This window comes from Myodes glareolus, chromosome 11 (genome assembly GCF_982192425.1).
Source record: "Myodes glareolus chromosome 11, mMyoGla1.1, whole genome shotgun sequence".
In the NCBI taxonomy this organism is placed as follows: domain Eukaryota; kingdom Metazoa; phylum Chordata; class Mammalia; order Rodentia; family Cricetidae; genus Myodes; species Myodes glareolus.
In genome coordinates this window covers 47,296,991-47,321,075 of record NC_142036.1, presented here as the reverse complement: position 1 = coordinate 47,321,075, position 24,085 = coordinate 47,296,991, and the positions used below count along the sequence as shown (strand labels likewise).

The 24,085-nt window shown below is 47.9% G+C and overlaps 1 protein-coding gene across 24 annotated transcripts in view; it reads right to left on the bottom strand.

Moving 5' to 3' along the window:
* Positions 1–24,085, bottom strand: part of Tmem229b (transmembrane protein 229B) — a 54,388-nt gene that overhangs the window by 18,545 nt on the left and 11,758 nt on the right. For 6 of the 24 annotated variants that reach the window (XM_085697458.2, XM_048416010.3, XM_085697463.2 and 3 more), the window contains one exon: positions 10,463–10,643. The gene's annotated coding sequence lies outside the window, so the exon portion shown is untranslated. The other 18 variants (XM_048416012.3, XM_085697454.2, XM_085697451.2 and 15 more) reach the window with 11 other exon arrangements.

Here is a 24,085-nt window from a genome sequence, read left to right as displayed (position 1 = left end):
AAGAGAAGAACATCAATACTGTTAAATGCCAAACCCCCACTCCTTCTTCCTCCAGTTCCTGGCAGCCCAGGCTCTGTAAATTCAACAACTCTCATAATTTTTCTCATGTAGCTGACTTATTCAACTTAGTGTTGTGTCCTTCGGGCTTATGCAGGTTGTAGCCTGTATTGGAACAAATCCCCTTCTTTTGAAAGATGGAACTTTCACTGGCTGGAACATTCTGTGTCCCCACTGCTCATAGATGCCTGGATGGCTTCCGTTTTTGAACAGTGCTGTTACACATGAGTGAATAAGCATCCATTCAAGACCTGCTTCCAGCTTCTTTAGATCTGTACCTAGAAGTAGAAACACTAGGCTACATGGTAACATGTGGTAGCCTTCCTGAAGAACCTCTGTGCTGGGTAAGAGAGATGTCTTGTGGTTCAGAACACTTCCAGAGGTCTCAGGTTTAAATCTCAGCACCCGCATGGTGGCTGTCAACTGTCTGTGACTCCAGTTCTAGGGGCTCTGATACTCTTCTCTGGCCTCCGTGGGCACCAGGCACACATGTAGTCCACATACATACAAAACACAATACATAGCAAAATAAGCCCTCCAGAACCATGCCACTGCTGGATACATTTTACAGCCTCAGCAGAACAGGTATAAATTCCAGTTTCTTTGTATCACTGTCAACATTTGGTTTTTCTTTTCTCTGTAATGTCCACCCTAAACTAGATACCTACATATGATATCATTGTGGTCATGTTTTATTTTTAATTGCTACAGTAGATGGGATTTGGCGTGCCCTTTTCCACTTTCTCAAACCTCACTGCCAGTCTTCAAGGCCTGGCTTCCTCCCATCATGCTTCCCTAAAGCCTTGTCTGGCTCCTAGGCCTCCCTCTGTCTTAGAGGGTCTGGACCACTCAGGAGACCCATTATCAGAAGCCAGTCTGTTTACCTTTTGATGAACGAGCCCTTGTGATTCAACCAGCTCTCTAGCTCTCTGAGGGAACTCCCTGAGAGGGACTGCTTCACAGTTTTGCCAGCCAGCTATGGCCCCATGCCTTTCTTCTGTAAGAGTCTAAGGAGCACATCTTGTTTCTGCAGAGGGTAGTGGGGGGAGAACTCACAGTTTATCAAGAATGAGACGTTTTGTCTGCTACCGGTGGGCATCCAGCTTCACATCTGTCAGTCCTCCCTCCAAGGCAGGACAAGGGACAGAGGTTACCAAGGTGGCACCTGTGGTTTGCCTAGCTGATGGAGAATTCCAGCACCATCTTTTAGCTATGCAGGCCCCATTGCAATAATACTTATCCACCCTTGTGCCTTAATCACATTTTTAAAAACGTATTCTTAATTATAACTCATATGAAGTCAAGTGTGGTGGCATGGGCCTGTAATTCTAGCCCTTGGAAAGCTGAGATGGGAAGATTGCACATTCCAGGCCAGCCTGGGAGACATAGCAAGACCCTTTGTTGACACAGAAGAAGGGGCTGGGAGATCAGTTTGCATACCATGTAGAGGCCTTGCACTTATTCTCCAACCCTGTGTAAACCAGGCATGGTGATACATGTCTGCAATCCCAACACTTGGGAGTTGAAGGTTAGGGTTAGGAGTAGAGGCAGGAGGGTCAGAAGTTCAAGGTCATCCTTAGTTACACAGTGAGTTCCTATCCAGTCTGAGCTGCAGAAGATCTGAGAGAGAGAAGACGGGCACAGGGGGAGAGAGGAGGGAGAGGAGAAAGGGAAGAGAGGGGAAGGCGGATGTTTCACTCCTGTTTTATATGTGAGCCTGGGAGGGAACATCATCTGCCCCACATCCCCAGGGTCATAAACAGAAGAACTTAGACACGAGCCAGTTCTCAATCCTCACTTCAGACTGAGCCTCCTGCACAGACCCGTGTGCCTCCTGTCCCTTCCTCACTCGGAAACACGTAAGCCGTGCTCCCTCTCTACCCTGTTTCCTAATGAAACGTGATAGCATCCTTGGCCTGCCATTCAAGGCCCCAAATAAACCTCTTCCCCTTTATTCTCACCACTCCCTGTCGGAGTCTTGTTTATTCTATTTGGTATGCCTTCTCTCATCCCTACGAGCACAGCCCCAGAGTCTGGGTGATCTTTAGAACAAACCTCTCCTCTCCCAGCCACAAATCTTCTTTCTTCTCTGAATTTCCATAACAGCCCACCCATCTGATGCCAATTATTTTGCTAAATTCCATTGATAACTTTTAGTCCCAAGCCAGACCTTACCCACTTGGTCGACACAGCCTTGACCTCTTTCTTCAGTAATCCAGCTGGATTCCTTCTCTTTCCTGGACACCTCCTCCTGATGTCCTGTGGGCACCACAAGCTCTTTCTTAAATCAAACCCAGTATCTTCCCCAAAATCAGTTTCTCTCCTTTGACCCTTCCTGATTAATGGCTCCACCAAGTAACTGTTTAGAATTAAGAGGCCCCGACCTATGTGGTCAGGTTCATTGACACCTCACAGTGTGAATACAGGACTGCATTCAGCACAGAGATGATGGTAATTCTCAATCATTAGCAAATGCCCCCAACCCTATCCTAAATCACCCGTCATTCCTATTGTAGCTCAGGCACCTGCGGGTCAGATCTCAGCTGGCCTAAGACACGAAGCTGTGAGTCATCCGAGGCTCTGCTCTGTGCTCAGCTGGGGAGCTTAAATTAGGGTGACTATGCTCCATCAGTTTCTCGTCTTCCTCCTGGACCCAGTGAACTAGCACTTATCTCCTGGGAAGTGATAAGTCATAAGGCCGAGGACAAGCCAGGCCAACCGCACAAGTGTTTTTCACTCTGGCCAAGAGGAAGAAAGAAGGCAGGAGAGCACTGGTGTTTGTTCAGGGGTTCAGCGGGAGGTAAGGCAGAACTTCTAACGCTCTGTAGCACATTAAGTTAGCGATGGTTGATTGCAGTTCATTGTGCATCTCAAAATAACGAGTTGGGAGGATCGAGTTTGAGTGCTCTCAAGAAATGACTCATTGCTTCAGGTGATGTGCCAATTACTCTGATCTGATTGTACCTTGTGTTCAGGCATGGAAATGGCACATGATACTGCATACATATGAAAATTTACTATATGTCCCTTAAAGAGTTTTGTGTTTGGCAGGTCTGATGTATTCCAGTCTGGCTTTTGAATTCACTGTGTAGCCAAAGATAACCTTGAACTTTCTGATCCTCTTGCCTCTCCCTACCAAGGGCTGGGATTACAGGCGGGTGTCACTGCACAGTGCACAGTGATGCAATGGGAATCAAATCAGTGGCTTCCTGTATGCTAGGCAAGCATTCAACTGAGCTATATCTCCTCCCCACATTCAAGGTATTTTTAATATTAAAATTATTTTAAAAAGTAAAAAGGCAGCCCCCCCTTTTTTAAAAGCCCTGCTTAAGGCATGGCTGTAAACATCTCATTGATCATAATAAATCATATGACAAAGCTACTAACCCTTGGACTTTGCATCTTTTGAATCTCTAGGGAATCTGTCTCCTCATTGCTGCTGTTTTGGTTCGACCATATCTCACAGGCAGCTCTAAAAGTCTCCCAGCCTTGTCTTGCCTACTTCCAGTTCAAATCCATAGCAAAAGTGTATAGAGAGAATGATCTTTCTAAAATGCCAGTCTGATGTTTCTCCCCATTAGGAGCCCATTAGTGGATCTTCAACATCAGCATCCCTCAGAGATAGCTGGCAAAGTCCTCCGGGGCCCAGCTCTGCCTCTGGATCCCAGCATCACTGTCTTTGCTGGGATGCCCTTCCTGTTTGCTGCCTTTGCACCCTGTTAACCCACCCCTACCTGCCACCGTACATGAACCTGTCATTCTGCAAGGCTCAAGTGCTGTCCCCTGACCTGTGCGCCACCCCCATGCACCTTATTCGTCTGTCCCAACAGCTGACCCCCCACTTTGCTATGATCCCTCTACAGCTAGCACAAGTTATCACCTGAGGAACATTTCACACAGTGCGAAGAGAAAATGCAGGACATGAAGCTGTGTACGTAACATTGGATTTCACGAAGGTGTTTTCTCGTGTATAAGTGCAAAACATTCAGCACAAATTGTCTCTGGGTGAGATTATATATGAGTCTTCATTATATTTTTCCACATATTCTAAACTTGACAAATAAGCAGATCCAAGGAAACCTGAAGTCATGTAAAACTGATGTAGGTTTTTTCCTCCTGTGCCATCCTCAATACAATTCACAGCTTAGATGTGAACAGTGTAGTGACCGAACTCAGGAACCTTACATCCATTTGGCCAGAGTCCTGCCTGATAGCCCAAACCCGTGAGATCCTTGGCAAGCTACCTCACTGCACTGCCTCAGTTTCCTTTTAAATAAAGCAGGAATAATATAAATGATGACCAATTATTGTGAGGATGGGCTATCCAGCTACTACTAAACACTGCAAATAAGAGCTAGAGAAATGTCTCAGGATAAGATCGTTCGCCGTTCTTGCAGAGGGCTAGAGTCAGTATCCAGCATCCACATGGTGGCTCACAACTGGTTACAATTCAAGTTCCCGAGGGTCCAACATCCTCTTCTATCCTCTTCAGTAACTTCATGTATACGGTATACTTATATACACGCAGGCAAACACTTACAAATATAAAGTTTAAAAAAACAAAATCTTAAAAAAACACACACGTGAATATTCCTGCCAAGATCATGTCCTTTCTGGCACACCTTCCCTTGCTCCTAGGGGCATGGTGACACCACTTCAGGCAGTGTCACCATGCCCCTGCCCTAGCCAGCCTGCTGGCAGCCTTCCCCTCTCGGCAGGCTTACAGCACTGAGCCACCGAACCAGGAAACCCTGTGAAACAATAGTCCCACACATCTCTCTAGCCTGGGAGAGCAAATGTGAGGTCGCTGCTTCCCTGTGGCTGCCCATAGCTGAATTAAGAGGAAAGGGCAGCCCTGGGGGTCAGGCTTGAAGCTGGGATAGACTGAAAGAGCAGACCTTCCCAGCACAGCCTTGCAAATCTCCACTGTTTTGTAAATTTCCTCCACAGACCGAGAAAGAACAGACTTGGGCCACAGGGAAAAGGAAGGAGGGGCTGACAGGCTTAAGGCACATGGCCAGGCACACAGTTCCAAGACCACTGGGCCTCCTAAGCTGACTCAAGCCCCTTTGAACTCAGGTCTGTCCACTTGCCCTGCACTCAAGCCCCTGATTCCTCTCTAGGCAGGGGATCCTGGGATGGGGAGTTTCCCATTCAGAGGTCTCCCCCAAGGTAGCTTGATATGACTATGTGGATCTTCTTACAAGCCAATGGGTGTGTGTGTAGTGATCAAACCCAGGACCTTGTACATGCTAGGCAAGTGTCCTGCTACTACACTCCTTCCCCAGCCCAGTCCTCCCCCTTCTTCACATTGACTTTAAATCCTGTTCTGCTTGTCTCTGGTCTCTCCTTCCTAGAATGGCCAAGAATGGTTTCTCTCCTGGGAACCACCAGCTCTGGCTTTCCCAGGTGGCCTGGAGGAACTGGACCTCATAACTTCATCAGCAGGAGAAAGATGATAGGAGCTCGTGTCTAAGGAAGAGAGGAACCTAGGACCAAAGGGGGCCAGCTCGGGAAGAAAGGGGGAGGACAAACAGGGAACGAAGGGAGTCCCAGGCACCGTTCCGTTTCTGGGCAGAAGACGCACTTGGGCAGATGGAGGGCAAGCATACCTAGGCAAGGTCAAACCTTGACCAAGGGTTGGTGGCAGGAGAACACAGCTGGTCCACACAGAATGAATGTGGGCAATGAGAGACCTGGCTGGGGTGGAAGACAGGGTGGAGACAAAAGAATACAAGAGTCTTTTGGGTTGGGATTCAGCTCTGTGTGGTGGTGGGGGGTGCTTGAATGAAAGGTAGATGATGCTGGCTTGAGAACATTTCAAAACATCACCCTCGACTCCCATGTCCAATAGCCGTAGGTGCTGTGCCTGAGTTTGTGTCTAAGAAAGGCTCCTCCCACCCTCTCATCCCACACTCCACTGGGTCCACCAGGCCCACTCCTGGTTCTGCCCTCCCTCCACCTGGCCTCCTTTACCCTTGTGCCCCCTTTCCATAACTCCTTGCTCAGTTCTGGAACCAGAGCCCCGAGAAAGTCTACGACAGGAGGCAGCCGTTCTGTGGATGGCAGCCTCCTCCTCCTGGTGATAAGCACCCCCATTCTAAAGACCATGACATAAAGACGGGACAGCCTAAAGGGAATCAGGGTGGCACAGAGGAGTTTGTGACCAGGGTTGGCAGCATGGGGAAAGGATTTGGAAAGTGTGGGTGGTTCACCCTACTTATGCTTGTTGGTGAAAGAATAGGATCCCTGAGAAGAATCAGAACTCAAGTGGTTTGTTAAGTGGTGTGGTAAAGGGAGCTGTCTTCTTGCATCCTGTCCCTAGAAGCTTCACCTGAAGCTCTCAGAGTCTGCTGAACTCTAACATACATTCTGGGCATTACACAGAATGGGCAATGGAGACAGGTGAATAAGCCTTAAGAGACCAGGATAAGCAAAACCAGATGGAATGGCCACCTTTGGTTTTCCCATAAATTCTCTTCTTATTTCAGGAAGTGAAGATGCGGTAATACAATGGCTCTGGGGATTTCTGCCCAGGGGAGCATCTTGCTAGGCTTGAACGGCATCCCATTCTCTGCCTGGGCTTTACTCCTCACACCCAGGCACCCAAATCACTACAATTCCATGCTCTGAGGAGCCACACAGTCCATCTAAGAGCTCTCTGGGCAAAGGTCTTGAGTTCTGTCCCTAGCAGGATTGGGACGGAGGGTCAGAGGAGTCAGTGGTGGGGGAGGGCGAGCACTCTACATCTGAGCTGCTGCCAGATCTGAAATGTCCATGGGCTTCCCTTGTCATCAGGTAGAGGAAGGAACACAGACACACTTCAGGGACAGAATGGGCCAAGGGAAGCCAGTTCCTGTGGCCAGTGGCTAGCCCAGATGCCACCAACTTCTACCCTTCTTTCCCTTCACAGGCCCCTGGGATCAGTGACACTGAAGGTCTTGATGAGGAAGTCCCCTTACCTCTCAAATAACAAATACCAGGTGTTCTCAGCACTTTCCATGTTTTAACTCGGAATTCTGAAGCTCGTTTTACAAAGAGGGAGAAAAGAGGCAGAAAGAGGCTAAATCATTAGCCTGTGTTCTCACAGCTTTAAATGGCTGGACTAGGAATTAAATCCTCATAAGTCTGGCTCCAGAGTCTTCATTCCTCCTAATCAGCACCCTGAGCTCCAAAGGCTGGCTCCAGGCTCCTCAGAAGTACTACATTTTCAAGGTGCTGTCTCTAGATACCGGGCCGGCATCTGGAGTATCAAGAAGATTCATGTGTACGTCTCACTGAATGCTCAGAACTATTAGACATATCACAGGCTCCTGGTCTGTTTCTCAGAGCAAATTCTGGCAGGAGCCACGCATAAGTACTCCAAGGTCAAAGCTAACCCTCACAGGCCTACGGCAGCAGCCACCCTTCAGGGCTGCTCAAGTCATGAGCTGTTTAAAGACCCTTTGCCAGGGCACACATTACCTAGGACTTTCCTAACTGCCAATCCACCCTGGTATGGAAATCTGAGACAGCTCAGCCCTACTCTGGAAATGCCAGCCAAGGGCAGTGGCCTGTGTGCAGGATGTCCAGAGGCGCCATCTGTCCAGAGCCGCAACAGCCAGGGTGTCAGAAACAGGCATCCCACAGGAGATTTGGGAAGGACTCAGACACCGCGCATATCCCAGATGGGAAGGATAGCGGTGCTAGTATTCAGGGGAATGGAGTGTATCCTGGCCCAGAGATCACTGGGCTTGGGAAGCAAGTGGGGAACTTCTAGGTTGGGGGCCACGGGCTAGGAGGCATCCTATGCTTTGTCTAGGATGCTCCTCTCAGACCTCCATGTGGCTGTCTCTCTGTTGTCACTCAGGCCTCAACTCAGCTGTCACCCCTCGGATGAGACCTTCCCTGAGCCCCCGGTCAAAAGTAGACTTTTTATTGTTCAAATCATCCCATCTTATTTTCTTCGTAGCGCTGTCTAACAGTTTGCTACTGTCTTTGGCCTTGCTCCAATTGCAGTGAAAACTGTGGGGATGAGGCTTGGTTTTCTTTCTGATGCCTGGCAATGACGCCTAGTAATGTCTGGGGTAGATGAATGAATAGATAGATGGGTGGGTTGATTGACAGGTAGCTGGATAACTAGGCCCAAACAGACCCAAGGCCTTAAACACAAAGCGAATGGGTATAGAGAGCTAGCTGGCTCAGCCTTTCTCCTCTCCTCTCTTTGGGAAATGGAGGGTTTTTTTTTTATGATGTTTTAATTCTAAAATTTAAAAATATCTCTTTTTGTTCCAATCACCAAAGCAACAGGCTCACAGCTAAAATTTAAATGTTGTAGAAAGAAATGACTTAGTAACCAAAAGAACCCCTGAGAACCTCTGAGAGAAAGTCACTATTCATGGTGCCTTCTGCAGCCGTTAGTCTGTTAGCCCTGACTAACCTCTCGTAAAAGAAGCCAACCCTGGCACCACAGAAAGAGCGCTCGTAACGAAAGCGAAGCTGCAGAGCCAGTATCTCTTCCCCTTTGCAGTCTTCCCCAGGTGCTCTTACAAGCCACTGTAACATCCAGTCTGCTAGCTACCATTTTCACGGAGATCTGAACATCGTCTCCAGGTTCTCCAGCCTATGTGTTCATCTTTACAATAGCTATATAACACCCCACCAAGGGGAAAACTATAATTTACCCGATTAAGACATTCAACAAAGGTAATAATTGTTTTCCATTTCCCCTATTACAGAGAGCACCACAGACATACCTTTGCCTGTAGCAAAAGAAATTTTCTTCTCTGAGACTATTTCATAATAAAAGACCCATCTCCTCCTTCCTTCCTTCCTTCCTTCCTTCCTTCCTCCTTCCTTCCTTCCTTCTTTTCTTCCTTCCTTCCTTCCTTCTTTCCTTCCTTCCTTCCTTCCTTCCTTCCTTCCTTCCTTCTTTCATTCCTTCCTTCCTTCCTTCTGAGACTATTTCATAATAAAAGATCCATCTCCTTCCTTCCTTCCTTCCTTCCTTCCTTCCTTCCTTCCTCCCACCATTTTTGCTCATTTGAAAGAGAGTCTCACTGATTCAAGGCTGGACTCAAACTACTGATCCTTTTGCCCCTCAATTAAAGACATGCTCCCCCATATTTAGATAGCTTTCTTGGTCTCTTTCTTTTCTTCCTTCCCCCACCCAGACAGGGTCTTGCTATGTAGTCCAGACTGGCCTCTATCCAGATATCCTCCAAGTGAGGGTTTACAGGCATGTGTTCCCACGCTCAGCATGAAGATCTCTTCGTGAGTAAGTCCAGAAGTGGAACTACTGGATCCTTTGATCCAGTAGTGACAGTCTTCAGACTAGCGGTGTAGCAGCTTGCTATGGGACCCTGTGCCATGTGATGAGTAGGTCTCATATCTGGGTCACTACATCGCTACAGTGACCTCCATGAACACCTTCCTCCTCCCGGTCCCCCTCAAGTCCAGGCTCATTCATCCTCTGCTGGCTGCCGAACAACTCAAGAACACCTCCCTAAACGGCCTGTTAGTAACACACTGACTTTGCCAGCATAAGCGGACTGGTAAATAGGTTCTGAGCCTCAGCTAGGAGAGTCGAGATCTACCTACAGCTGAGAAATAACCCAGGTGCCCTGCACACACCGGTAGGGGATCAACTCCAGGCTCCAAGAGACGAGCCCACGACCTCTTTAGAGGCTGCCCAGTGAAGATGAGCCCAGTGCTGAGCTAGCCAGAGTGCCAACTGCCTGCCCTGCTTTATTGGGACTTCCTTCTTTCTGGTCCCTGATTCCACCACTGTATTGTCTGCTCTGACATAATGGCCTTCAGGCCTCTGGGGCTAAGGAAAGCATCCAATTGTCATTCTTTAAAGTATCATCAAGGAAAAGCCAGAGGCAGAGACTGGGATAGAGGCCAGATGAACTCTGCAGCCAAGGCCTTTCGCCCTATGTGTGCTTGTTCCTCGGGACTAAGGAACCTCTGTTGAAAGTGTTGCCCTGCTGACCCCCTGTCCCATTTATTAATATCTAATAAGACTAATAATGGAGCCCTGGGTGCTCTACCCAACTCCTTCAGAGCCAGTACATTAACTGCTCATGTTGTGGGGACAGGATTCAGAATTCTAGGTAAGGCATAGCCCCCACTGTTTGGATGGAAGCATCCGGGAGCCTTATGGGAAGATACCCTTTCTCAAGTGCCTCGTTTTATCCCTGACAGCCAAGCTGGGGCTGGCTCAGTTTCAGACAATATAAGATGACTCCAACAGTGACCTGGCCTGAAACTTCAGCACCCCCCCCCACCCATAGCTGTGTGACAAGCCCTTGGACAGGAAGAAGGCTGAGAACTTGAACCCCACGACCTGTGTCCATACTGATGAGGTGCCAAATGGAAAGACAGACAGGGCCAGTGATCCCGTACATGTCTGGGGCATACTCACTTAACACAGCCTTGATTGTGTGGCTAGGAACAGACATCAGGATTGCTATGCAGCTGTGTCCCAGTTTAACCTTGTCTTGGTAGCAGACCGGACCTTGGTGCCATTCTCAGCGATATGGACGAGCATTCACCCCAGGGCTGAGCTAATTCTTGGCTGGTTGGCTGGCAGCTTCCAGGTGTCTCTGAGAGTGAAAGAGAAGACCATCATTAGCTTAATCCACCCCCAGCGCTGAGCCACCAGGCCAACCAAGAGGTAGCTCTAACACCAAGTACTCAGCAAGCCGCTACCAAGGTTCCTTCCCTAGACCCTTTCTGCCTCCTTTCTGCTTGGGGCAGATCGATCCAGACATCAGAGGCTAGGATGGCTCCCTGATGATCATCTTGAGGGGTTAGGAGTTGGGGGCATTTTGTGGCATGCATGAACGAATGCACACTTTGAAACCTAAAAGGAGATACCGTTTTAGAACCCAGCTCCCTTCTCAGCTCCAAAGCACACCTTGCCATGCAGTGGAGACGACTCTTTGCAAGGGTAGTCAAGATCCTCAGGGAAGGCAGTCAGCACAGGATATTTGGGTTGTAGTTAGAGCATTAAGCATGCCACACAAGTAAAGAGAGGAAAGCAGAAAGTGTGCCGAGTACCCTCCTGCAACCTGAGCTGAGCCTGGTGATATACCCTCTAATCCCAGCATGCAGAAGACTTAGGCAGAAGAAAGTCCCCAAGTTCAATGTCAGCCAGGGCTATGTAGTGAGACCATGTCCAAGAAACAAACACAGCAACAAAAAGTCCCAAACCTTATAATCCACTGCCATAATTCTTATCTCATTTTTAATGAGGTCCTTTAGGGTAAGAACTGGCTATAAGCCGATATGAATCCTACTTCACACAGCCTTTTACTATGTACATTCTAATCTCTCACTAATATCCCCATGACTTTTTTTCCTTTATACAATACTGGGGATTGGACCTAAGATTTGGCATATGCTAGGCCAGGGCTTGACCTCTGAATTATATCCCCAGCTCTTTAAAAAAAATGGCTGTCTAAAGAAAGATACACACAATCCCCCTGTCTCTCAGCAGACAGAATTACAGACTTGGCCAGCGAGTCTAGCAAGACCTGAGCATTTTCTTCATGAAGACTCCAGAATGATTTTGTTCCAAAATGAAGGTACCAGCCCTGCCCTTCGCGGGCCTCTTGATACAGCGCTGTCTATGCAGACCCCCAGACAGGACTTTGCCCAGCACAGGCGGCCACTTAAAAGCTGACAATAATGTGGGGGTGGCTGAGAGGTGACACTGTCGCCCCCACAGATGGGTAGAACACAGAGGTACTGGCTCGTCCTGATGCTCAGGCATCTTCCTCCCTCCCAGAAGCTCGGAGTGGAAGCAAATCCTCTCCTGTTGTCACCTGAGTTAACACCCTGTAAGGCTCACAAGTTTGAGGGCAGGGGCCTAAAATGTACCCTGCCAAGATTGCCTCAGGGGCACACCTGTCCTCACGTCTGCCCTTTCCCTGGTTCCCGGGTCTCTGCACAGAAAAAGTGAAGGCCGGCGCTGTGGCTGTAGGCTGCTATGCTCAGCCTTGCCCGTCTCTCCCCAATTCTCCATAAACAGGAACTTCAACCCTCTCTCACCTGTTCATCTTCCTCCCCTCTCCTAGCCTGCCCGACTGGGGGGGAGGGGCAAAGGTCACCCTGGCACCTACCTATCACCTTTAGGAAAAAGTCCTAAGGAGGCCTGTTCCATATCCTCCACCTTTGCCGTGTGACATGTGACCTGGGGAGTTCGATCCCACCCATGTGCACTTCCCCTTTCCTGGGGCCTAGGCAGGCCCCAGCAACAGCACATGTCAAAACAGAAACAGAAACCAAAAACCACATCCTGCTCCTTCAGCCTGGTGCTGCAGCAGTCCACAGGCAGCAGACGACACCACTGTGGGGTGGTCAGAACGGGGCTCTTTGGGAATCCACCTCGGACCGAACGTCTCCTGTTTCTTGGTCTGCTGGCTTTTTCTCAGGGGTGGATAAGATGCTAGGGGTCATAGGCACCCCACCCTTCCCCACAAGTGCACAGGCTGTCCCCCAGATCCCTCTCTCACTCCGGCCTTCAGGAGCAGGATCCAGGGTACAGAAGCTCCAGAGCTCCTTTGTGGGTCACGTAGCCCGAGTCAGAAGCACGGGCAGCATGTGAACATGCCAAGTGCCATCAGGGCAGCTAATATGCACGCAGAGTTGGACCTTCTCAAGCTTATGAGATTTGCATGATTCTCTTGGGACACCTGTGGAGCAGGGAGGTGGTGGTGGGGACAGCTACTAAGGCATAGGACGGTAAGAGATTGGGTCAAATCTACATCTCTGACTCAAACCCCAGGCCTTGGGCACCCCATCCCTTTGAAGCCCTGTACACCGTGCCTTCAATTGCTTCCCTACTGAACCTCATCTCCAAGGACCATGTCTCCGAAGGCCTTCAATAGTGTCATCTACCCAGTCTGTCCTGTGGCCAGTTATTTTGCACACACACACACCAGTTTCTTTCCAACTTCTCCATCAGTACACCTGAGGCGATCCTGGGAGATGGAAGAATCAGGGATCACTACCCAGCCTCAAGCCCCCACTGCTCCAGCCCTCCCCTGCCGCCTGCCGCCTCCTACTCTCCCTACTACACTGCTCTGTGAGGCCTTCCTCTGGGTCATCCTGTCATTACGCTCCCATGAGACTTTGACCACATTTCCCCCAAACATGTCATCCCCTTTGAAAGCAGTCTCACGCCTGTTTATTTTCCCTACCACGGGGTGAATTCCCGGAGACCGCAGGTCTTCTATTGGATGACTGGATAAGCAGACTAGAGAGGGATCCAGTTGAATTCTTGGGTGATGGAGTCATCTAGCTTGGTATTAACCAAAGCTAGCAATGCCTGGAGTTTGTCTCTAATATCTAGGTGCCTTCGTGGAAAGGGAACGCTCCCATTAAACAGCATCAAAAGAGTTCTACAAGGCTGTCTTTGCAGATGGGAGGAGCAAAGGGTGTGCTTCTCCTTCTGTATCCAAGCATCATCACAGACTGGGAGTGGGTGGCCTGGGTCTGGACAATACAGACCTGTGTGAAAGCACATAGGGAGAGTGATGTTGGGAACAGTGTCCGAGGCAGGCATCCCTGGGGACACCACAGGCTCCTACATAGGCCAAGGTCTCGTAGGTCCGAGACAGAGGATAACAAAACCCATTCTGTGGCTTCTATCGTGTGCACAGGCAGTCGGTTCTCATGAGGATTCATCTCCCAAAGAGGTTTAACCAGCAGCTGCTGGCAGGAAAGTCCCCTGCACCATTCTCTCCTCTGTAACTATTTAGGGTAAGCTGGGCTTGCGGGATTCAGTCTGCTTCTCTGACTGGAACCTAAATCCTCTCGCCTACTCCATCTCCACGGCCTGGGACCTTCAAAGGGAGCCAGAAAGGGACTTAAAACACCATTTCATTTGCAGGCCTTTCCCCTGAGAAATTCCCAAATCTCCCAGAAAAAAAAAAAGGTAAAGATCAACTATCCAAACCGGGCTTGGCATTTGCCTGTAGTCCCAGCCCTCAGGAGGTGGAGGCAGGAGGATCAAGGTTCAAGGCTTTCTTCAACTACTTATGAAGTTCTACATAAGACCTTGTCTAAAAAATAACAAGCCCACAAGCCCACTTACAAAAAAAATTTGATGATTCACCAAAATAAACAAAAAAAATTGATGATTCACCAAAACAAACAAAACCACTCTCACAATCAATATGGAGTACTTCTCTAACCAGTTCTGGGGATTCCCTACATATATATATATATATACACACACACACACACAGAGAGAGAGAGAGAGAGAGAGAGAGATTCCTCCGCAGATACCCACTGCTTATCCTAACAGTTTATTTTAACCCTCACATTACACCGAGATGATGCCAGATCCTACAGATTTCAGGGCTTGGTCCCATACGGTTGCCTCATCTCAGATGCCAACCAATCACAAACAGGTTTTCACCAACACTTCTGACCACCGACGACAAACCATTATTTCCAGGCCCCCTGATTCTGCCTGATTCATTTGCTCTGAATTTTCATAGAATTCACAGAAACACATACCTTGACCTGGGCAACCGGATGGAGAAATAAGCGGAGCGAGGTAAAGGTGGTGGAGCTTCCACTCCTGGTACCTTCTTAGCAACTGGGAACACAGCAAATGTTGATGTGATTGTCAAGAGTTTTTATATGGCTAGGTTGATGGCTGGGGCTAGAAGGTTCACCCCTCTCAGCTCTTTATCATGAGGTGTTTTGGTGATTGGCTCCATCCTAAGTAGGGCTCCACCCCAAGCATTTCATTAGTGAAAACAAGTGTAACCAAAGGGGCTCATTCGACTGTGTTAGCTTATTCTATAGTGAGACCCGTCCTAAACATTAAGGATTTGGCAGGTTCCCAAACCACTGAGTAACCACCCAAAGCAACAAGCACAACTGGAGCCCAAGTGCCCTATGGGATGGACAGTGTATCCTTATCCCCAGGGAAGTGAGTGGGAGGCACCCACATAGAGATGGCAGCTGCCCCCACAATGCACTTGGGTATGGCCTTCTGCTTGGCTCCTTGCTCTGGACTTGGGCTCTGGATGTCCCTGCCTGCTCCTCCTCTGACCCGCATCTTCTCTTTAACTTAAGGACTCTTTGTCTTGTCACCTTTCTGTCCTCTCTCGTCCCTCCTCACCCAATTCATCCTACCGCAGCAAGCCCCTCCCTCTCTAAGCAAAGCGCTGATTGCCCAACTAGTACACCTGGGTATGTGGGCTTTGACCACCCCCACACAACCTCTTTCCCTTCCCTCCCACGATACTCACTGGCACCTGGTAGCTCCAGCCTGCTGTCTGAAAAGCTGGACAGCTGCTGGGCTTTCTAATTAGCCGCCTGGCTGCTGTCCCAGAGCTAGGCATGTGTTACAGTAAAAGCAACTCCTTAGTCTCCCTTCATCCATAATCCCCCCCCATGCGGATCCCATCAGATCAAAGCCAGGGGCTGTAGAAGCCCCATCACATGACACTAGTAAGCCACCTCCTGTCGGTCCTAAGAGAAAAAATAGTGACCTTACAACCCTACGGAGTGCCCAGGACTTTGTCTGCCCCGCCCCCATCACTGTCTAGGTCTTAAGTACATACCTCAGGTCTTCAGGAGTAACAGGGCCCCCTCAGAAAGTAGAGATCGTTTTGTTTTGTTTAAAAACCACAGCTAGGCTGGCCTAGCAGTGTGGTGCCGGGCCCCGCCTCCATCACTAAGCCACCCCAGAGATTTCTGCCTCAGCCAAGAATCCATATGATTCAAGTTCACTGTGGGTCAGCATCGTATGAGGTGTGGTTCACACAATGCTCTTGCCTCCTCACCCCAGACAATTCCCACCCCTTGTTACAAGGTGCCCAGTGTGCTGGACAGTGCCAGTTCAGCCAAGCAAAACGCCTGCCAAGCAGTGGTCCACCAGCTAGAAACGCCCCTTGTAGGCAGGCACTGGTTCCTTGTTAGCCACCGTTTAACCACAGGTTTAATAAGTGAAGACAAAATGAAACACTTCGACTGCTGGCCTACACTTCCATCTGCCTGTAATCAGAAGAGCCTTACCGTGTCCCCATGATACTAAATCGAAACTAATAGCTCATTTTAATGAAAACGCTCTTGTTGCCCGTCTCCCCACCTCTGCCAAGACAGAATTTCTCTGTGTAGAAATTTCCTGATTGCCCTTGAAATTGCTTTGTGGACAGACCAGGCTGGCTTCAGACTCACTGAGATCTACCTGCCTCTGCCTCCCAAGTGCTGGGATTAAAGGCGTGCGCCATCACTGCCCAGCTATTGAACATTCCTTTTTATTCAAGTTAATATGATGAGTTTTCTGTCACTGTCCATCAGGAAAATCCTAAGTCAGGCACGAGGCTCACACATCCCCACGTCCGCCTACACTGCTCCAACAGCGGCAGCTCTGCGCCTTGCAGACAGAAAGGGAAACCTGGAGAACAGGAGAGAGGTCAGACCTCAAATATGGTGAGTCAATTTGAGCAGGAGAGCCGTCACTTCAGACATTCCAAACCTCCCTTCTGGCCATTGTCTGGATTTCAACTTGTAGAGAAGAAAACTGGCCTAGCAAACCTTGACCATCCCCTGGAAAGAGCACCCATGGGTGTTATAAGATAAGGTGCGAGTCAAGAACCCGTGGTACCCAAATTCGTTCTTTTCTAAAAATCCCAAAAATAGACTGCCCAATTGGATAGTCAGTACACACAGGAGATTAAGTGTTAATAAATAAAATAAAAATAAATAATAAAAGTGAAATAGAAAAACTGAGCTCTTAGATGAACTAGACACATCACAAGGATCCAAAACTATACGTGGTCCTTGCCTGCCGTACTGGACAGCAGACGTGAACTATTTCCGCTGTCACGGGAAATGGCACTGGAGAGCCCTGCTCCAGATTTGCCGACATCGACTTCCATTCCCGTGGCCCAGGGATTCTTGGCCTTCTGAACATGTATGTGTCTGAGTTCTCCAGAAACAGGTCTAGGCAGCCAAAGCTACCATTTGAGACGAGGGAAAGCTAACTATTCACAGAAGTCACTAGCTACTATCTGCAGAGGGACTTTGTTTTTTGTTTTTGGAGGCAGGGCTTCTCTGTGTAGCTGTCCTGGAACTCACTCTGTAAACCAGGCTGGCCTCGAAATCATTGAGATCCACTTGCCTGTGCCTCCTGAGTGCTGCCATCACGGCTGGCTCTGAAGAGTGATTTCAAGGGACCAGACGACAGCCATGGCTATTGACGAATGAGGCCAGCCCTTGGTCTCTGGCTATAGCACAGGCTATTGGTACTGCTTTGAGTGTTGAGAATCATTTATGGCTGCTCTTCCATGCCAGACAGTTTCCAACAGGCCATCTCATCTACTCTACACAAGTCTATGGGACACACATAGGCCCCAGTGATTTAGGAGGATGAGCTTCAAAGAGGTTAGAAGACTCGCTGAAGTCTACAGCTAAAAAATTATCCCTACCAGTACCTACCCCACACCCACACATACATGCCACTCATGAAAGATGGATATCTGCTTATAGCAACAGGCCATTTATAGTTGACAACAGTTGTCATGGACGACAATCTCGTATGAGCTACTAGAGATCACCTGGAGGCCCAAGAGAGCCACCTCCCAAGGGCCTGCCAAGCGAGGTTTGAAAGGGACCATACCATAACCACAGGAAGGCCACAGCACGGAAAATAAATCTGTGATAGCAGTAGGGGTCAGAAGGTAGGCAGGGCCCATGACATTTCTCCTGGGTAAAGAGGGGAAGGGTGCGATGCAAATTTATTTTAGGAAGCTCTCCGGCCCACAGGTTCCTTATCTCTGCATTCCCATGTTCTAGACAGCACTTGACATAGAGTATTCATCCGTCAACCTGGAGGGAAGGCAGCGGGTGTGTCCTCCAAGAATGGGGAACTTTGGCCAAGAGCAGCCTGAAGGGCAGGTAGACTGGGGTGACGGGTTTGGACTGAAGAACGATGGTTCATCTGTGGAACCGTGAATGCGTTGTCTGCTCTCCGCCTGATCCCATCTGGCCCATTTCCCTTAAGTGACGGCACACAGGAGAGGTTGTCAAACACTTGGCAAAGCCGACGCCAGCCACCTCAGGCACCTTCATCAAGAGCCATGAACTCAGCAATCCCGGCCCCTCCCTTGGCCACTTGCTGGACAGCTCCATCTACTGAGCAAGCACCCCAGCCTTGCAACACGCTCAAATTATGGCTCCAAACAGCAGTTAGGCAAGAGTAATTAAAGGCAATGTTATCTCAGTCAGCCTCTCATTAGCCACATAATTAGACTGCTGAAAATAATTAACATTCCTTTTGACAAAGGAAACAGAGGACCCATTACATTCATTAAGGCAGCCCCAAGCCAGCCCGAGGAGGCTGAAAAAGGAACTCATCACCTAGTCCTGCCCAAGGCACAGCAGCATTGGGTGACTCAGACCGAGTGGCACGTCCTGCCCTGGGCCAGGCTGGTGACGTGAGCTGATGCATGTGACACTGTATACCTCCATGCATCTGTTACAGATAACAACACACATGCTCACAGGGAGAAAACAACCACGGGGAGGGCCGGAGGCCAAGGGCAAGCATCACCCTCCACATGGCCCTCAGCACGACAGAAAAGACATTTTCTAGGAACAATTAAAGCCAGTACAGCACCAGAAAACAAGAAGGAGCCACAAGAACCTCCTGAGAACAGAAGGCAGGTGAGAATAAGCTGAGGAGAGCCTCCCCCACCAAAACAATGAAATAGCAATAATAGCTGATATTTACAAAGCACAAGTGATGGACATTGCTCCAAGGATTTGCCACATGTGATCTCGCTTGGTGCTTACAAAAATTCTGTGAGTTAGAGACAGTTATTGCCTCTCCTATATAAGAAGAGACCCAGAGAGGCCATAGGAAACTTTCTTCAGACCATGGTGCCAGGGCTAGGATCACAACACAAACATCATGGCTAGAGATTCTCTGTCCCACTAGAGGAGCACTTCTGGGGTCCATATTTAAAGTGAGCATATGTGGGACACCTGGGTGGGGGAGCAGGAGAAGTGGACGCTGGGATAGAGAGGCCAGGAGACATCTAGATCATGACGCCACCCAGCAGGCATATCCTATCCTCCTGGGAACGACACCACACAAGTGGTGGCTGGTGCCAGAGCTCAGAACTGACATTCCCAGAGAAGTGACCAGGAAGCTTGAAAGGAATGGATCAACAAAGACAACAGGATGAAGTTAATAAAAGGAAGACAAATAGAAGTCGGTTCTCTCCTCCACCATGTGGCTCCTTGGGGTTAAACGCAAGTCATCAGGTTTGGTGGCAAGTGCCTTTACTCACTGAGCTGTTTAGCTGGCCCCAGAAGCTACTTTTTAAAATATCTAGCGTGACACAACCACTTAATAGGATTTGGTTGAACAAAGCAAAAATCATTAGGCCCTGTCTCGTATACCAACCAGGCTGTCCATAACCGGCTGTCCCTCCTACACATATTCTAGCCCCTTGGTGTCCCTGCTCAGAATCCCCCCCAACTCCATCTGGAATGCCCCTTCTTTCATCCTTGTTCACCTACTTGTCCTTCACCACACACTCAAAGATGATAATCGCGAACAAAAAGAAAAAGAAATCACTCTCCATGGAAAGAGTCCCAGCACAATCCTGCCCTCACACTCCTAAAGGTACCTAATTCTCCAGGGTCCCAGGACAGCGCTGGTTGAACCGTTCAGTGAGCTCACAATATTAACAACTTCTAGGCCTCTTACCCTTCAGCAGGTTCAAGTCTTGTCTTGGCAGGTAGTAGGAAGCTAACGAGAGGGCCCAGCGCTGCTTTAATATCCCTCTGTGTGCAATAAGTTACTCAACATCAGTCACACTCTTCTGTGCCATCTACATGAGTGACAAAGTCAACCTCTACTGACAGGTGTGGAGAAGCCGTGACTCAGTGGGTCCAGGCTCAGCACAGCCAGGCTCTTCCATGTCGGCCATGGCTTCCAAATGAACTCTATCGACACCACAGTAGTCCTACAGGTTCTGGGAAGGGGGAAGCCATTGGCCAGCATTCTGCCATTCTTACGTGGCTTTAGAGTGTTTGAAGGAAAAGAACACGCTAAATTATGATCATAATTATACTTGTTTTGAGGTGTCGGGGATTGAACCCAGGGCCTTATTCTGCTAGGCAAGCACAGGGCCACTGAGACAGATTCTCAGTCCCTTTTGCATGATTTCTGTTGTTTTTATTTTGGTTTGGTTGAGGCAAGAGTATCAGTATGTATTCCAGGCTGGCCTCCAGTAGAAATCCTCTTGGCACAGCGTGGGATCACGGGTGTACGTCATCACACTTAGCCTAAGCATGGCTTTGCCGGATGCTACACTGGCCAGGAATGCTATTAACATGTAAATTGAAAGGATATCCTGCTTCATATCCTTTGGGACATTACCAAGAAATGGCCATCATTTTGGAGGATGACATGAGTCTCAGTATCACCTTTCAGGTATGTTGAGTCACCCACAGCAACACTCATATCTAATTTCTGGGCACCCAATTCTCAGTGGTTACTGTGCGAAGATTTCAGCCTCTGACTTCCAGGTAACTGTGCCAAAGCAATTACGCACTAAATATATGATATTACAGGATAACTAATTTCTTCCTTTATTTATCTTTAAGATTAGCGTTAACTTTTCTTACTGACTTTAAAGACTTGATGTGTGGTTGCACCTATCTGTAGTCTCAGCACTTGGGAGACGAAGGCTAGAGGTGTGAGAGAGTTAGAGGTCAGCCTGGGCAACACTTCGAGGCTAACCTGAGCTAATCAAGACTATCTCTCAAAAGCCAAACAAAACAAAAACCCAAAAGACCTGTGTGGTGGCTCATGCCTGTAATCCCAGCTACTTGGGAGGCTGAGTCAGGAAAGACCAAAGTTTAAGGCTTCACTGGACTATAAAGTGAGTTTAAGGCAAGCCTGGGCAATTTAGTGAGGCCCTGCTTTAAAATAAATATATAAAAGGGCTTGGGATGAACTCAGTGGTAAGGTAATGGAACAACCTCCAGTATCCCCTCCGAGAGAAAGAGAGAGAGAGAGAAGAGAAGAAAAACACAAAACCAATAATAACAAACAAGAGATAAGGGCTGGGACTGTAACTCAGTGATGGACCCTTGTTTTTCATGTACAGTCCTGAATTTGATCTCCAGGACTGAGAAAATAGACAAAAGTTTAAGTATATATAGGTAGGTGTCAGTGTCTATGAATTTTCTTAAGATTATGTGAATTTTATTCAGAGTCATCAGGAAGCACTACAAACTTGCTGACTAGAAGGGTATGTCACTTGGGTTATGTCAACTTTAAAAGTGAAGGCGTACGAAGGTGGGCAGAAAATTAGGGTCAATCTGTCCTGCAGAGTAAAGACTCTGGTCTTTTCCTGGTGCTCCCAAACGATCGATATATAGATGCTATGGCCAATCTTCAATTGAGCACCTTCGGGAAATGTCATTGACCTAACTAATTCAAGTTCTACTATAGCTCAGCATTTTCCAGCTCAATGTAACAACAGAAAGTACTGGAGAGGGTGGGGAGATGGCAAAGGGCTCCCTGTCTGGAGGCCGAGATGTGTTTAGAGGAAGCCCAAGAAACAGGTGCCAAGCTGAGTCTGTGGGATATCTTCCTTAATGAAGATGAAGATGAGTAAACAGTATGCAAGAGGATGCTTAGGGATGCTGTGGAAAGTACCATCTCATCAGGAAGCGTGGGCAGAAGGGACAGAGAAGGGGGCATCCCAGAGACTTCCCAATGGGTTAAAATGGCAGAGCTGGAAGTGTTTACCTCTCAGCCTCTAGAGGGGCCTGGTCAGTTAACAGTCAGAGGACGCGGCCAGGCCTTCCACAGACCTAGCTATCAAGTCTCAACAGGGACAAAGACGAAGGGTATTTGCCCTGTGAAGAGGACAGTTGATTCGGGGTTAAGAGAAAAGGACCTGCCTTGTGGAAGGTTGAGAAACAGGGCTTATGGCTAGTCAACATTCAACTTTGCATTCGAATTCCTCCCAGTTTCCTAGCAAAAAAGAAGGGGAATGAGGGCTGGAGAGATGGCTCGGTGGTTAAGAGCACAGACTGCTCTTCCAGAGGTCCTGAGTTCTATTCCCAGCAACCACATGGTGGTTCACTACCATCTGTAATGAGATCTGGTGGTGCCTCTTCTGGCCTGCAGGTGCACATGCAGACAGAATACTGTATCTATTATATATATATATATATATATATATATATATATATATATATATATATATGTTTTTAAAAAGAAGAGGAACAAGAGGAGAAAGGGAATGCAATGATATCTTATATTCTATCATTTTTGCATGTCTTTGTTGTTTTTGTATTTCCCATGAGCATTTGAATCTAGATTTTAATTTTCTGATGTGTGATCAACAGGAGTGGTGGCTTATACTTGCAGTTCCCAGCTCTTGGGAAGATGAGGCAGGAAGACAATTACATCACCAGTCTTAGGCCAGCCTAGATTCACAGTGAGACCTTATCTCAAATAGCCAATCTAAATAAATCAATAATAAAATACCCAGTCAACACAACTCTAGGGATTAATAAGCATACTGATGATCAATAGGAAGTTGTATCACTTCCCAGATGGAATAGGAGAAATGAAGCCGTGTGCTCCAAAGAAACACCCAAGTATAGGAGATATTTCCAGAAAACATCAAGCCTATTCATGTGGGCTAATATGCCAAGGAGGTAACAGGGCATAGCCTCTAGCAGGTGTGTCCCAGTTCTTCTTGAAGCCACAGCCTTAGAGGTCCAAGAGTTCTTCAGTGACCAAGCTGTAGGCCAGGTCAGGTGAGGCAAGAAAGGCACTGGGAAGTTCCAGCAGGAAGGTTTCAAGTTCAAGGCCAGTAGGGGCTACATAGCAAACCTCAGCTTAAAAACCAACTAACACCACTTGCTTGAAGTCTAAAATTTAAAGCAACTTAGTAACGAAGATTGTGTGTGTGTGTGTGTGTGTGTGTGTGTGTATCTAATTTATGTTTACATGTACATCTTCTGGAAGCTGGAAGAGTACATGGGATCCCCTTGGAGCTGCAGTTACAGGTCAAGGTGAGCCAGCTAACATGTGTGCTGGGATCTGGATTTCCACAAGAGCAGAAAGAGCTCTTAACCACTGAGCCATTTCTCCAACTACCATAAATAGTATTTTAATGAAACATTTAAAAAATCTGAGAGCTCTAATAAAGAATAAATGAAGAACTGGTGGTAGAATTAATTCTGACTCAAATAATACATCTTCCCTATATCAGTAAGAACCAATTAGAAGGGGTTGGAGATATGGCTTAGCAGTTAGGAGCAATGGCTGCTCTTCTAGGGGTCCTGAGTTCAATTTCCAGCAACCACATGGTGGTTCACAACCATCTATTTGGAGAGATTTGATGCCCTTTTCTGGCATAAAGTTGTTCATGTAGACACGGCACTCATACACATTTTTTTAAAAAGGAACCAATTAGAAGAGATCATAGAAAAAAATCTACTTTACTATATAATACCTAAAACATAGCCAACCATGGTATGAATAGTGAAATTTATGAAATAAACCAAAATTTACCAAAACTCATAAACTCAATATTGGTTTTGGTTTGTCTCAAAAAACAAAACAAAAAAAAATAAAACTTAGTAAATTGTGGTCAATGACATCAGCTTCATGGGAACCAGGGCTGGGATGCAGGAGAGAGATCAATGAAGTGGAGACTTCTCTGGTGTTCTGTAACATTTGAAGAGTTTGAGGACCCGCCCCACCATCAGAGCCAACACCCTTGGGATTCAGAATGTTTTAGATTTTTGAAAACGTAATTCTGAGCACATATTGTAAATGACACGATTCCCATAGCCGGGGGTAGGGAATCTTCCCTTAGATAAATATACTAACACCCCTGCCATGACACCTATGAGCACACACACTGTCATGTGTATCCCTCCATGACTCTTGTAGGCTGGTCAGGTCCTACTGCCATCAGTTAACTCTCAGTTTAAGGATGTTTATATTTCATTGTCATTAAAGAGACCTGTGTCA